The sequence below is a fragment of the Humulus lupulus genome, chromosome 3 (assembly GCF_963169125.1).
Source record: "Humulus lupulus chromosome 3, drHumLupu1.1, whole genome shotgun sequence".
Taxonomy (NCBI): domain Eukaryota; kingdom Viridiplantae; phylum Streptophyta; class Magnoliopsida; order Rosales; family Cannabaceae; genus Humulus; species Humulus lupulus.
In genome coordinates, this window is record NC_084795.1 from 175,588,021 (window position 1) to 175,597,215 (window position 9,195).

The window sequence follows — 9,195 nt, forward strand, 5'->3', positions numbered from 1 at the left end:
CCTGTGAGCCAAGGCTCAACAAGAAAACTTATTACTGCATGTATACAAGTATTAATAAATGATCATGGGGTCATGTGTCCTGAATAGATGACTGTTAAGTCATCCTGGGGTCCTGCACCCTGAATAGATGACTCTTAAGTCATCCTGGGGTCCTATGCTCTGAATAGATGAATATTAAGTCATCCTGGGGTCCTGCGCCTGGAATAGATGACTGTTATGCAATCTTGGGGACCTGTACCCTAAACCATGTGACCATCAAGTCACCTAGGCCTTTTAGCCCTGGCTCTGAGTAACTAGCCATATCTTAGCCAAGCGCTTTAGTTTTCTTCGACCATAGGATCCCACTAGCGTACAATGCTCTATTGATTAGATCTAATCATATCGACCAGAGCTCGTTACGCTTGCCGCTCTTGACTCATAAGTCAAGGCCATACGATCGACAATTAGCCCTATTACCGTTCCTAACTGATAAGTCAGAGCGTCGCGACCAGCACTCAGCACTATTGTCGTTTCTGACTGATAAGTCAGTGCGTTTCTCAAGTAAACAATGCAACCAGGCATTCAGGACACAACATACATCCATATATCGAGCACTCAATAGGCTTCTTCAATAATCATTTATGTCACATAATGGGTGCAGTTTTCTTACCACAGGCACGAGTGTAAAATAAGTTAAGAACAAACCTTGAGCACGATTCTGACCTTAGGCCATTAGCTGTAACCTAATCATAACCAAATAAGAAATCCCATCAATAAAATGAGTAGTAAAAGGTTTCCAGAACAAGTCCAAGCCCCCGACACCTCGAAATCTACCAAACCGGGTAGTAGATTCGATCCCGAGCCTTAATGTTTAAACCCTGCTCTTAAAACCAACATTGGCTAAAAAAGAACAGGCGAGCCGCAACCTGCCCCCAAGGGCCATGGCGCGCTTCCCAGAATGATAGCCCTCCTGTTTAGGTGCTAGGGGCGGACTGTGACTTTCCCTTGAGGGTCACGACACGCCATGAAGACACAGCCAATCAGGGCTCTGGGGTTCACTCAGGTCGCGACGCCCAAGAACTCAGTCGCGACTTAACCCTGCGAACCCAGTTCCCCTGCATTTTCTTCAATTTAAACTCAGCCTAAAATACTTCCAAACAATCCCAATATCAAAACCAAACCTCAATACAACATAACCACCATTCCAGCAATAAAACCCAAGTTTTATACCACTTTTAACACTACCAAAATGCAATTCCATAATCAAACTTCCAAGCATATAAACAACATTAAAAACAAAGGAAAACTCAAAGATCAAGCTTAGAATTATTACCTCAATCACTGAATTATCCCCTAGCTTCACCCAATGAAGAACCTAGCTCAACTTAGCTTCAATTCTCTTAAACTCCAAGCCTCAAAAATCAAAACGAAAGAGAGAGAGAGAGAGAGTATGATCGAGAGAGAAGAGAGAGAAAGCCCTGTTTTCTGTGGTCCATTCCATGGTTTCCCATGGCTAAGTCTATCTATTAAGCCTAAATGACTAAAATGACCCTAGGGCCAATCTACTCCCTCAAAGCCACCCAAGGGAAATTTTGCATTAAACACCTATCCCGTAAATCATAATTAATGTCCCTCAATTCCTGTTACTCCCAATCTCCTTAAATAATTACCAAATCATTTCCCATTATCCGCTCAATCCTGGTAATGTACTAAGTACAAAATTACCCCTAGGCTCACCCCGAGCCTGGCAATTAACCCTGTTATGACTAAACCGCTAACTTGCTTCCTAGGATCGTCTCATGTCGAATAGCTAAAATATACCCACATAATAATGTGGTCTCACCCATATATCACGTACATGCACATAGTATACAAATACAACCATATAATAATATAACACACATAATCATGAATATAATCATATAATAACACATTAAATCAATTATTGCCCTCCTGACCTCCTAATCCAGGCACTAAGCCATATTAAGGAATTCAGGACGTTACAACTATCCCATACTTAAAGAAATTTCGTCCTCGAAATTTTACCTAAACAGCTCGGGATACTGACTCTGCATATCTGACTCCAGCTCCCAGATCGCTTCCTTGACCTTGTTGTTCCTCCAATATACCTTGACCAAATGTATAATTTTATTTTCCAGGACCTTGTCCTTTCAGTCTAGTATCTGGACTGGCCATTCCTCATAGAAGAGGTCTGCCTCAAGCTCCAGATCCTCGTAACTCAACACATGAGTCATATCTGACACATACTTTCGAGGAGCTGAAATGTGAAATACATTATTCATGGCCGACAATGCCGGAGGGATGGCCAACCTATAGGCCACTTGACCAATCCTCTCCAGGATCTCAAATGTACCTACAACTCTAGGGCTCAACTTGCCCTTCTTCCCAAATCTTCTCACCACTTTCCATGGCGAGACTCTAAGGAAGACATAGTATCCCACTTGGAACTCCACGTTTCTACGTTTGGGATCAACATAACTTTTATGTCTACTTTGAGAAGCGAGCATCCGAGCTCTAATGTTCTCAATGTCCTTATTGGTCCTCTAAACTACCTTAGGACCCAAGTATCTCATTTCTCCTGTCTCATCCCAAAGAATGGGAGACCTACATTTCCTACCATACAACATTTCATAAGGAGCCACCCCAATGGTCGACTGATTGCTGTTGTTGTAGGAAAACCCTATCAAAGGCAAGTACTTACTCCAAGACCCACCAAAATCTAGCACACATGCTCGCAGCATGTCTTCTAATATCTTAATCATCCTCTCATATTGTCCATCCGTCTAAGGATGATAAGTAGTACTGAACTTCAACTGTGTACCCATGGCCCTATGCAAACTTCCCCAGAGAGATCTGCGTACTGGTCAATTGTATAAGTTGTCCTCACTGTTAAGAAGTAAGCTAACTTGGTGTATCGATCCATGATAACCTACACCGAATCATGTTGACCCATAGTCCTGGGTAACCCTACAGCGAAATCCATCATGATGTCCTCCTATTTCCACTATGGGATGTCAAGAGGCTGTAATAGCCCTGTTGGTCTCTGATGCTCAACCTTGATCTGTTGACATGTCAAGCACATAGCCACATATTCTGTCACATCCCTCTTCTTCCCAGGCCACCAATACAACGCTCTCACATCCTGATACATCTTCGTGGTGCCTGGATGCAAAGAGTAAGAAGTAGTATGAGATTCATCTAGAATATCCTGTCTGATAACAGTGTCCATCGGAACACATATCTGACCCTTGTATCTTAACAAGCCCATATCTGACACTGTATAGTCCTAGGACATTCCAGCTAGGACGTCCTCTCTAATCTTGGTTAGTTGTGGATCACCCAACTGACCTTCCTTTATCCTTTCCAACAGCGTAGACTATAACGTAATGTTGGCCAACTGGCTTACCAACAACTCTATGCCAGCCCAGGTCATATCCTCTGCTAACTCTCTGGATATTAGTCTCGCACTGAAAATTTGTCTCAGACCCTTCCGGCTTAAAGGATTTGCTACCACGTTGGCCTTTCATGGGTGATACACGATCTATCAATCATAATCCTTCACTAACTCCAACCAACACCTTTGTCTCATGTTCAGATCTTTTTGTGTGAAAAATTACTTCAAGATCTTGTGGTCAATGTAAATATCATACTTTTCCCCATAAAGGTAATGTCTCCATACTTTTAATGCAAAGACCACTGCTGCCAATTCTAAATCATCAGTCCGGTATCTTTATTCATACTATTTAAAATGATGTGAGGCATAAGCAATCACCTTCCCTAACTACATAAGAACACAACCTAAACCCTGATGTGAGGCATCACAGTATATCACAAACTTCTCCTGATCTGTTGGAAGACTCAGAACTGGAGTTGTACTCAACCTCTGCTTCAATTCCTTGAAGTTGTTGTCACACTTGTCTGGCCATACAAACTTCTGATTCTTGCATGTCAATTAAGTCAATGAAGTAGCAATCTTTGAGAATCCTTCTACGAAATGCCTGTAATAACCTGCCAACCCAAGGAAGCTCCTAACCTCTTCAGCATTCTTTGGCCTTGGCCAATCCCTGACTGCCTCAATCTTGGTTGGATCCACCTTGATCCCCGCCTTACTGACAATATGACCAAGGAAAGTTACCTGAGATAACCAGAATTCACACTTCTTGAATTTTGCAAATAATCTGTGTTCCCTCAATCTTTGTAGAACCAACCTTAAATGTTGCTCATGTTCTGACTCTAACTGAGAATAAACCAGAATATCATCAATGGAAACTGTTATCCCAAAAATTTGAAAAGATGATTTGGTAATAAAATTGACAAATGGCATGAATTAGTTGGGTGATCTGGCTTAACGGTAGCCCAATGCATCAGTTAAAAATTGGACTGCTTGAGAGGTGCCATAATCAAGTTAAATACACCCGACCGAAGAGAATATTTGGTCTAAGGGTTGCTTGGCTCAGACCCCAGTTTGAAGACCCTAGTGATTGGTTTGAAACCAAGTCCAAGTAGATTGAAGGAGGGGTTTGGATTTTGGTTCGAGGGATAAAAGCAACAGGTCCGATCGGACATTAGCTTGAGGAGCCTCTTGATATTTTGGCTCGAGTGTGTCCGAGGTAAACCTCTCAAGGTTTCCTAGGTGTTGGCTCGAACGTTTCCAAAGAGAGTGACTAAGGGAAAGAGGTCCCGTGCAGGCCAAAGTTTGGGACTTAGGTTTCATTCAAGGGAAGGCCACATAATGGCCGATCGAACATAGTTGAAGATGCCAAGAGGATAGATTCCTCAGACTTGGCCAAGGTGAAGTGCCAGTCAGGGTGGCTCAGACCACTTTGGTCCGAGGAGAAGGACATCATGTCCGATCGGACATGCCATGGAAGAGGTATGCTAGGGCTTGTTTGAGGTGAGGAGAAGAAGGAAGGTTGGCTCGGACCATCTAGGTCCGAGGAGAAGATTACAAGGTCCGATCGGACCTTGGTTGAAGAAAATAGGCTCGGACTTGACCGAGGTGGGATGCCAAAGAAGATGGTTCGGACCACCTTAGACCGAGGAGAAGGCTATCATGTCCGATCGGAAATGCCATGGAGGAGGTTACCTCGGACTTGCCCGAGGTAAGGTGCAAAAGGAGTTGGTTCGGACCACCTTGGTCCAAGGAGAGCCAAACTTGCATGACCTTTGGTCCGAGGAGAGCCATGCATATATCACCTTTGGCCTACGGAAAGCTCGAAGGAGTAATCAACATGCGTGTGAGACTACATCAAACTCCCCGAAGCGACTTCAGTGAGAATTGGTCTAGGCACCCGGGAATCTCGCACTCCTCACTCGAATTTAGGGATCAGTTGTATTTTAAACATTTATTGTAATATAAATATAAGGTGAATAATAAAATATCCCTATCTAAAGGGGATTTCAGTTGAGAATCCCAGGCCTATAAATAGAGAGTTGGGAGGATCGTAAAAGGACTTTTGGCAAATTGAGAGTTAACCTGTGTTCTAGAGAGAGAAAGTGTTTTTCCTGAGAGAACCCCTTTTTGTATTCTGGAATATTTGCACTGAAGAAAATCAGTTGACACTGGTTCATCTGATCTTGAGTGTGAATACAGTAATAAAATCTCTAAGTGGATTAGGCTATTACCGATTATCGGGGCTGAACCACTATAAAATCTCGTGTTATTTACTTTCATTGATAAAAAAAACTGTCTGTTGTCGTTTATAATTCTCTTGAAGGCTGGTCGTATTTGACGTTCTCACATCGTTGGCTAAAATCACAGTCAACAAAAACAATCACAAGCTGGTCCAAATAATCCTTGAACATTTTGTTCATCAAATGCATAAAAGCAGTTGGGCCATTAGTCAACCCAAAGGACATGACTAAGAACTCATAATGCCTATATCTGGTGTGAAAATCAGTCTTCAGTATATATCTCTCCTTGACCCTCAACTGATGATAACCAGATCTAAGGTCTATCTTTGAGATTACTATTTTACCTTGCAACTGGTCAAACAGATCATCTATCCTTGGCAGAGGATACTTGTTCTTGATTTTCAACTTCTTTTGTTCTCTGTAATCAATACACATCCTCAAAGAACCATCCTTCTTCTTCACAAACAAAACTGGTGCCCCCACAGTGAGAAACTAGGTCTAATAAAACCCAAGTCTAGCAGCTCCTACAGTTGTACCTTCAGTTCTTTTAATTCTGCTGGGGCCATTCTGTTAGGTGCCCTAGACACTGGCTCCATCCTTGGTCCCAGTTAAATCACAAATTCAGTCTCTCTCTGTGGCGACAACCCTGGTAAATCTTCTGGAAACACATCAAGAAACTCATAGACTAGTCTGGTCTTCTCTGGTCCCACTGGCATGACCTGAGTGGTATCAACCACTCTGGCTAAGAATCCTATGCAACAACTCTACAATAGATCTCTAACCCTCAAAACAAATATCATAGATATATGGGGTCCATGCACAGTGCCAACAAACACAAAAGGATCCTCACCTTGAGGCTCAAAGGTTACAATTTTCCTTCAGCAATCTATGGTTGCCCCATACTTCACCGACCAGTCCATACCCAAAATCATGTCAAAGTCAATCATAACTAACTCAATCAAATCAACTGGTAACTCTCTACCCTCCACTGTCACTTGCAATGATCTAACCCATCTCCAGGATACTACTAACTCCCCAGTGGGTAATAAGGTCTCGAACTCCACAACATAATAATCACATGGTATACACAGTCTATCTATAATTCTACTAGCAACAAAAAGATGCGTAGCACCATAATCAATCAAAACAGTATAAGGAGTTCCAGCACTAAAAAGCTGACCTGTAACTACTGAGGGACAAGCCTCAACTTCTGCCTGAGTCAATGCGAACACTTGAGCTGGGGCCAAGCTGTCTGCCTTTCTTGGCTCTTCCATTCTTGCTCTCGGGAAATCTTTCCTCAAGTGTCCCACTACCTCGCATAAAAAGAAAGCTCTTTTTTGACACTTCCCTAGATGGCGCCTCTTGCGTCTAGGGCACTCAGGAAAAGTCCTCCAGACCTCACTGCCACCCTGGCGGCCCATTGTAATACCACGTGGTCTCCTGTCAGGGCCTGGACCAGGGAAGGCATCAAGATCCTTCCTTTTCTGATCACTGGGGCCTCCACCCGTACCTGAACTCATAATTGGAGATCCCACCCTCCTAAAGTCTCTTCTGGCTGCGTTATCACGCTAGATCTTGTTCTCTATGCTGTCAGTTGTGAGCGCCTTCTCAACCACCTGTGTATTAGTATTCATTCTTGGCACAGTGGTAATACGAACATCACAGGTTATCCAAGGTTGTAGCCCATGGAGAAACCTCTCCCTTTTGCTCCCATCAGTGGGCACTAGTTCCCCTACAAACTTTGCCAGTCTGTCAAACTTTAAAGCATATTCAGTCACTGACAAACTTCCCTGAAATAGTTTGCTGAACTCTTCAGCTTTTGAAGCCCTAATAGCACCATTATAGTACTTTTCATTAAACAAAGTCTGAAACTCTTCCCAACTCAGAGCATTGACATTTCTGGTCTTGGATATCACTTCCCACCAAATTCGAGCATCCTCCTAAAACATATATGTGGCACAAGCCACCCTCTCGTTATCAAACACCCTCATAAAGTCTAGGATGGTGGTAACCATGCTCATCCATTGCTCGGCCTTGACCGGATCTGCACTACCCTAAAAAACTAGAGGGTGTTGTTTCTTGAACCTTTCATAAAGAGGTTCCCATTTATTTCCAGCCTCTGGTGGCTACTCAACTATTGGCAACGTTACAGGTGGTGCTTCTAGTAAAATGTTCCCTGCAGGAACCTCTTGTTGTCTCAGGAGGTGGATTTCTTCTTCTTGCCTCCTTACCTTGTATTGAAAATCAATAAGCAACTGTTGCAAGTTTTCAGGAGCTGGCTGAGGGGTCTGACCTTGGTCATTATCCTAATCCTATCTGTCATTCTGGCCCTGATCTTCTTGGCCAGCTGATGATTCTATCGGCCTTGGAATCATACTTTCAACTTATACCTTGCTACAATAATCAATGCAACCAGTTAGGTGGTGATAACTAAACCTCTTGCCACCTCACGGTCCAAGATCAAGCAGAAACTCATCCATATTCAACAGTCATGCTAATAAGAATGTTGATTCATAAACATAACAATTATCATTTAACACTTAGCAATTACCATTTAATGATGCTAATAAGCATGTTCTAGCAATATCAATTCTACTAAGAACGTTCTTGCTCATCATGCAGCAGTTAAGGGCCAGGCACTGTCAATAAATCTCATCCATGCAGGTAACGCATTCATATTCTATTTAAGAAGTTAAACACATAACCACATAAATAGTTACCAAACCCTGAGTCCCATTACCTTTTTGGACCCTATGTTTTGTCCCATTACCATTTTGGACCCTGTGTTTTGTCCATTACTTGTTTGGACCCTGTGTTTTGAAAATTACTTTTTGGACCTTATGTTTTATAAAATGGTTCAAATAGAACCCTAAACTCGATTTTAGTTAAAGTTTTGTCAACTAAAATTACAAATAATTCACCAAACTAACAATTTAGAACAAAAATACATTCATTTGACTTAAGAACTATGTTGTTATATTCATTTTTTTTTCTCCATCAAAATGGAGTTTAAGGGTTTAATTGAACTATTATACAAAAGATAGGGTCCAAAAATGAAATTTTTAAAACACGGGATCCAAACACGTAATCAGAAAAACACGGGGTCCAAAAAGGTATAAACCCATAAATGAAATGAAGAAAACTTGAATAAATTCAAATCTACACATTACAATCAAGATAATCATTTCACACATAAAATAATCTAATATAAGTTCCTCTCTAGTCTCATCAATTAGAAAATTAGCCTATAGTGTTCATGTTATCTCACAAATTCTAGTGAGAATGTATAAATATAATAGAGACACACCAAGTAAAAAGGACACTAATTTTGGTAAACTAATGCTCACTAAACTCTCCAAAAAAGTTTCCCTCCAATGCTTTGGCTATCCAACTATTTCTAATGTTTAAGAGTGCCAAAAACAACTATAAAATAGTGGAGAAATGGGTCTTGATAATGGTAGTAGGAATGCTTTCCCCGCCGTCATGGGAAGTGACTTGAGTCGAATATCATGGAGAACATGGGCATTATCTATTAACTTGAACGTGGCTTGAGAAGTGCAT